We start from the raw sequence: 7,896 nt of genomic DNA, 5'->3' as shown, positions 1-7,896 counted from the left end.
TGATGAAATACTGAATTAATTTTTTTTTAAATGTGCTATTTCAAAGGTATGATGCTAAATATATAATCCAAGACAATTTATAATGTCATTTATTTAATCAAAATTCAAATTAATGGTAAAACTTTGATGAAGATATACTTCAGTACAGATTTTTCAGGACATTATCCATTGTAGAAAAAAACCCACAGCCTTGTTTCAAACTTGATTTATTCTAACTAAAGATATATTATTTCAGGTTATCATTATCCCTTTGCCTATGTTTACAAGCAATTAAACTGCATAAAATTACTTGTCCCCAATACTTTCCTGCTACTTTTTGCATACAAGTGTTTGTAATATGTACATACCTTTGTATCTGATCTTTTAATGATAAACGTTTATTTGCAGTTTTGGTTTACCATGATGTAATCTACATATATTTTGGCATCATATAATAAATGAAATCTGTTTTGTGGTAACCAGACTTCACAGGATCTGTTCAATATTATGTCAATATGGGGATTTTCTCACTGCTTTTCAATGGATGTGGCTATGGCTATTAACGTGAAACTACTTTCCCTGGGAAATTATTTCTGCTGCATGGCTCCAGATGACTGTATGTACAAGTGCAAATATACAAGATAAGATGTATGACTTAAGGAAAGGACCTGATATCTGTGTATGGCCAAAGCTTTATTTAAATGTTACTTTTATGTTTTGAGCAATATTTTCCCTCAACCTCTTGACATCATCACCATAATAGCTAAGTGCTCACTGCTGCTACACAAACTTAATATATAATATTCTTATATTTCTATTTAAGAAAATCAGATGTTCAGCCATTGCCTATTGGCAAACATGGATGAGCTGAATGAACTCTTAGCAGCTTTTCCAAAATCGAGCAACTGAGAGAGAATTGGTGAGTGAATTAAATTTCTTTAGATGTATCAAGTATGGGAAATTTACTCCAATTTTGATTCATATAGAAGATCCGGGGTAGAAGATATCTTCAGCAACCCATGTTTGCCGTAAAAGGCAACTATGCTTGTCGTATGAGGCGACTAATGGGATCGGGAGGTGAGGCTCTCTGACTTGGTTGATGCATGTCATCGATCCCATTTGCATGGATTGATGCTCATGATGTTAATGACTGGATTGTCTTGTCCAGACTCGATTATTTACAGACCGCCGTCATATAGCTGGAATATTGCTGAGTGAGGCGTTAAACAACAAACCATACCAACTGATACATGTTTCTGCTTGAAATATTTATAAGCATATATTTAATATCATGTTTGCCCTATTAAGGGCCCCTAACACTTACTATGGTAATCTTCCAAATGAAATTTCATGCTGACTTACTTTTGATGGACATACAAGAGAGATTGCACACCTAAAACTGTTCTCCAGCAAGATTGGAGGAGGGGGGTTATGTGGTTATTGGGGATGTTTATTAGGCTAAATAAATAGGGTGATATGTCAGTTATAAAATCTTTTTTAATTGACATAAGAAACAGATTAGGGACCTACCATACAATATTGGGAGTTGTTATGTTATTTGCGTATATAATTACACATAATTCAATTTACTTTTTTACACATATTATTAACTCATCAATTCACTTACTGGGATTCCGATAATTCTAGGGTGGGGCCTTCTGCTTTTAGCCCCTAAATTTGGAAAAAGGCCCACATTTTCAAATACAATGGGGCATTTTAACATTGTGCTGTATGGGCAAGTGCGGGTGTACCTAGGGAATATATGAAATTGTCACATAAAGGGCCCATGGCAGAAAATTCCTTGAGTGAACCCTGTATTTATTAACAGGTGTCAAGACTTAAAATAATATATACACACATATGTAAGGTGGTGAATGTGAACAGGGTATTACTTATTCTATTATTCCATTATGTTAACACACTTGTGAAGTCCATTACTTGTAATTGTGAGAGTGCATGCAATGACTTATAATATGCACACTGACATTTTTTGCTATCATTTGTCAACAGAAGCTGAGGAGGAAGCCTGCAGCTGGGCTCTTTCAAGCCACTGACAAGTACATGGTGACCTGTGTAAAAGAATGGCTTCGAGTTCCAGGAGCAAGGCTTAGAAATGGCATAAGGAAAACGCGTACTGAAAAACAGAGGTGTAGATAGAGAATCTGCAAACAAAAGTGCTGAATTGCAACCGAACAAAGAAATCCAAAAAGTTGGGTGTTGACAACATATTTTTCACAGGGTTATGACCCTTGTTTTTGAACTTGGTACATATACTGCCAGGTTCTCTTGGACACTACTGGAGTTAATAAATGAAACTTTCCGTGCTTATCTAAGGTACAAACTCCAGAAGATGGTTATAAGAACTTATTTTGTATGGAGTGATGGCCTTTGCTTCATGCTATTTTAACTTGATGAAATATAGGGGGGAAAAGTTAGTCTCGCAAACGAATTTGAAGCCACATAAATGAAATTTTGCAGGCCAATATGAGGGGTATATGTTTAGACTGTGTTTTAAAACAGGTTTTGAGAATATATGTTTCACATCTGCCTTGTTGCAGGTAGTAACACTGTTTTCTTGTAAATAATAATTAATTAATAATAAAGTTTATTATTCTATTTTGCTCTTTGTGTTTATTTATAAGTATTAACTACACATGTATTAGGGTACATAAAAAATAGTACTGTAACTAGTGTAAGCATTTCGATTGTTTTGTACAGCTAGAAGTATTTATATTACTTACATTTGGTTTTCAAAGTATTAACTATTATAAAAAAATATTATCTTTTTAAAAATTCAGTATTTTTTAGTTTTACCTTTTATCTTTGTAACTTTAACATCACGGCTAGCTGCAGCTTTTAGAAATGTTTAGTTTTATGTACCCTAAAACTACACTTGGAAAAGTTCTATTGTGGCATCATTTACATGAAATATTAAGATGAGATGTTGTCAGTTATGACTTCTGATGACATCAGCCTATTTAAGACAATGGCAGATGGCAGATGCTGCGCTGATAATTGTCGACGTTGGGCCGATGTCCATCCGATGCTGATTCCATAACAGTTGCCGAAGGCTGGCCAGATAACTATTTACGACGTTGGGCCGATGTCGATCCGATGAGCAAAACTTCATCGGCCCGACATTGTTTGCCGACGCTGGGCCAATGCTGGGCCGGTGCAGTGCCGATGCAGGGCCGATGATGTTTGCCGACGTTGGGCCGATGTCGATCCGATGAGCAAAACTTCATCGGCCCGACGATGTTTGCCGATGCTGGGTCGATGCTGGGCCGGTGCAGTGCCAATGCAGGGCCGATGACGTTTGCCGGCGTTGGGCCGATGTCGATCCGATGAGCAAAACTTCATCGGCCCGATGCAGTTTGCCGACGTTGGGCCGATGGTGTAGCCGATGTTGGGCCGATGCAGGGCCGATGATGGCATGCTACCTGGGGAACTCCGAAAATTTAACCAGCAAAATCTTACATAAAAATGGTTTATTATGTCTTTCCTTTTTTTTCTTAATTTTGGCCTACTAAACAACAGCTTGGAGGGAAGATATACAAATTAAAATGGTGAAAAAAAACCACAAGAATGTATTGATTTTGCTCTTAGACAAATATTTATTTAAAAAGAAAATCTATTTCATACCTAGGATAAAAAACAAAGTAGAATCTAATTACTACTATATGTCACTGGTCGAAGTATTTGGTAATTTAGATAATGCAGAGTGAAAAAAGACATACATATAACTATATAAAACATCAAAACGAAGTCACATTTACACTAAAAACTTTTTGTCTTTCAGAAATTGATTATCTATATATTGTGAGAAGATCTAATTACTTTTACTGTTTATGTTATAAATTGAACCATTCGAGATTCCAATAGATGAAGCTAAAATATTTTAAAATCTAGGTGGTTTAATATTGGATCCATTTTGACAGCTTTCTCACTGTACTCAACTAAATGCATATTATTTTTTTGGAATATCAATTTAAGCCTTCAAACATATATGAAAAGCACATGTCAACATACCAAAATTAGAAAACTGCGCCAAATATTCTAAATATTCTATTCGGTCGCCGTAGACATTTTCCAATCGTGATGTACTAGATATGCTTTCTAGTTCAGTCAAAGAGAATATTGTTATTTGGAAAATGAAACCACTTGTATCCATTATACTACCACAACATTAGATCAGCTGTTTCAAGTGACGTCATCCACGTCACAACACGCGAGGTCAAATCACGCGCACCTGTCCAGACGACAAATTCACAGCGGCGGGAAATCACCGACAGTCTATAAGCCTATTTGAATAAAATTGCAGATTGTAACGAAATAAAATTAATTGTACTCATTGCTGACATTTCAGATGACATATCAAATAAGAGTTGAAGACTTCCAATAGATTATCATACGTTAATCGAGAGTACAGTGTACATAAATAATTTGTAAATCTAATATCATTTTTTGATCTAATATCCATAGCAGAATGTTTGAAAACGAGCTATAATATATTCCATTCTCTGAAGAGATTAGTAATGTGTATTTGATGATATATATGCATACACAATTGGTTATCAATTATCTTCTACAATCACAACATGTACTATGTACATTAGGCTCATGGAAAATACTATTTCAGCAAACCAATCACACCGCCATTATCACAGTTTCAATGAGAGGAAAAACAAATCGAAATTGAACTTAAAAGCACAGCGTATCCATAAGCGGTTAATCCAAATACAAAAAGGTATTGATGTCATCATTGTAGAAGTTATGTTGATGTTTTCAGTAGTTGCATTATGTTTGTATCGCGTGTACCATCGACAGAAACGGGGCCTGAGCTACCACATGTGGAACCGACCTTGACACAATTTGTTTACAATATGGCGTCGACTCACGTTAGATGTCGTGGCCACACTTCTGAAATCTCCATTTGCGACAAAATGTGAAACAGTTAGGGCAAGTCACTCACACGGTCAGGTAGTTTGAGCAATCACACATGACTCTTAGTCATTTCATATGAAAAAAGTAGCAGTTATTTGTCTGAACGGGCAAGTATGTAGGACAACCTGTAAACAAGAAATCGCGGCACAGATATGAGGCGAACGTGCCCTGTCGATCACTTCGGGCTTGGCCATTCAATGTTTTAGGTTTTGATCATGAACCTCCTGCCCATAAATATACACAATACCAACTTAATATTAACGATTATAGCTATCTTTCCATATCTTTGATTTGAATATTTTCTGTAATTCAGCATCATAAATAAAAAGACAATCTGCACTGTCGGTTGGTATGTAGCGCCGTGCTAAATCGCCATGACACACAGTCGATAAACATATGCAATACTTGGAACAAAAAACTACCGTGGCCGACTAAACGTTAGTACTCTTACGCCAATAACTGTACAGTGGGGACAAGTAAATCATTTCTGATCAGCACGATCAGATTTCTTTTTCAAATTGGCTGTCTGATATAATAATAGTTACGTGTATGTGACATGGGTGCATAATAAACATTGCCTTCATTCGCTTGGTGTTCAAACATGGCAGAAAAAGACCGAGAAGCGCGGTAACCACATTACTAATCTCGCCATATTTCGCAATCCGTAGCACTGCATAAAATATGAGTTACACGATATTAAAGTTGAGATGATTAGGGTGATGATGGTTATAAATTCATTCAATGTACGTCATAAATGTAATGGAAATATACACTGTCGTTTTCTCATGTGTACCGACCATTCCGCCATTACCGATAGTCGATAAAAGTATACAAAACGTGTAAATAAACTTGTTCATAAGGAGTGAACAGAATTGTATTTACGTGAATAAGTATACAGTTGGGAAAAATATGTCTTTCTGATCACTCAGGTCATATTTTTTCTTATGAACAAGGATTTTGTCTGAAAATATTTACGTGTATGTGACATGGGTGCATAATCAAAATTCGCCGTCATTCGCTTGGTGTTCAAACATGGCAGAAAAAGGCCGAGAAGAGCGGTAGCCACTTTACTAATCTCGCCATATTTCGCAATCCGTAGCACTGTATAAAGTACGAGTTACACGATGTTAAAGCTAAGATGATTTGGGTGATGATGGTTATAGTTTTGACTTAGCGCACTCAGTGTTGAATATCAAAATTCACAGTTTAAAAGGGGCATTTTCTCGGGACCATATATGGTCCCCTGGCACTATGCGGGTGTGAAAAGTGAAGGACCATATATGGTCCCGTGGCACCAAGAGGGTTAACCCAGCTGAATTGAATTTGGAACCGAACGCGCTGCGTGTTACATTTTGCGCGGGTAAATCTACAGATAACCTAGCTCTACATTGAAAACACACTATGTTTATCTCCATTCTACCATGACTAAATAAAACGCGAACTCTTTGGTGTTAGCAAATATACTGAGTGGGTTGAGTTCAGTGTTTTGAGTGGGTTATCGATCTGAATTACGGAATCACCGAACAAAATACGGTGCTGTATATACTCAAGCAGTTTGTTTACACCGTAATACTTCACTCGAACATATGACAGACATTGAAAGCATATAAGCACGGCAACTTGGTAAGTTAACATGAGGTGGGCATCCCTAAAGAAAACAAAGCAAGCTTTTGGCAAGGCTTTCGCTCTGAATCGAGCGTCACCATTATGACGTCATATCGCTCATTGTGACACAAAATATATGACGTCACAGTCGTATATAGAAAAGCGCCAAAATTCCAAGCTCTCTGTTGTCTCCAAAACGTAAATACATTCCTTTTGTGATTTCTGTCGTGTTTTCTGCACGAAATGTATTGCCACACAACCTTTGAATATTGTAGTAACCGCATCTCTGCATTTTGTAACCTGTAATTGTAGATATATTTATCTAAATATGCCTACCGACAATGACTAAAAATAGTACTATTCTATGAATATTAGCTTCCGCTGTGATGCGGCCGTCAAACCAGCTGTTTCAATCAGAGGGGGTTTATTGTGATTTAATAGCCTCTGACTGACCAATCAGAATCGAGTAAATTCCAAATTCATGGTAGAATTATTTTTAAAGTGAAAACTTTCTTTTGCCCGGTAGTTTATATGTTCACTTATTACCCTAACCATAGTGAGGGGGCACGGGTGGCCCAGTCGTCTAAGGCGCCGCGATTCGCTGTGCAGAGTTGCGACCCTTGGGCACGCCAGAAACCTATGATTGTGGGTTCGAATCCCGGTTCGCCCCGATTATGTTTCTAGGTTTGTCAGCACCATACCCATGTTTCACCGAAGTGGTAAACATCTGAGACCTGCATCACTTCGGGCTTTCCTCCCCGCGATATAACTGGAATACTGTTAAAAGCGGCGTTAAACACAACTCACTCACTCACTAACCATAATGATTTCCTTTCATAGTTTCAATAATAACTATATGAATAGTGCGTTCTATCATTCCATTCACCATGAGGTGTACAGTATTTCTAGAGTTTTCATTGTCTATGACGGCAATTGTGCTACCGTTTAGCACTTGAGGCAAAAGCACAATGACATCCAGTGCATTAACTGTTTTACTGTCCTGCTTCTGCCATCAGTCGATCGGATTAGTGATCCTTTTAAAAAAACTATGCATTTAATAACCTCTTTCTTGTTTCTTTGTTTCTTTGTTGTTTAACGCCGCACTCTGCAATATTCCAGCTATATGACGGCGGTCTGTAAATAATCGAGTCTCGACCAGACAATCCAGTGATTGATATCATGAGCATCGATCCATGCACTTGGGATCGATAACATGCATCAACCAAGTCAGCGAGGCTGACCACCCGATCCCGTCAGTAACCTATCTGAAGTAAATTTGTCCTTCATCAGTCATCAACGAGGTCTTGCCTTTCGCGACTAAACTGCCGGGCAAAAGAAAGTGTACACTTGAAAAATGGATTTTACCAA

Source organism: Haliotis cracherodii, unplaced genomic scaffold, assembly GCF_022045235.1.
Source record: "Haliotis cracherodii isolate W230 unplaced genomic scaffold, xgHalCrac1.p SCAF_19, whole genome shotgun sequence".
Classification (NCBI taxonomy): domain Eukaryota; kingdom Metazoa; phylum Mollusca; class Gastropoda; order Lepetellida; family Haliotidae; genus Haliotis; species Haliotis cracherodii.
The sequence above is the reverse complement of the archived record's forward strand: the minus strand, read 5'-3'. Positions refer to the sequence as shown.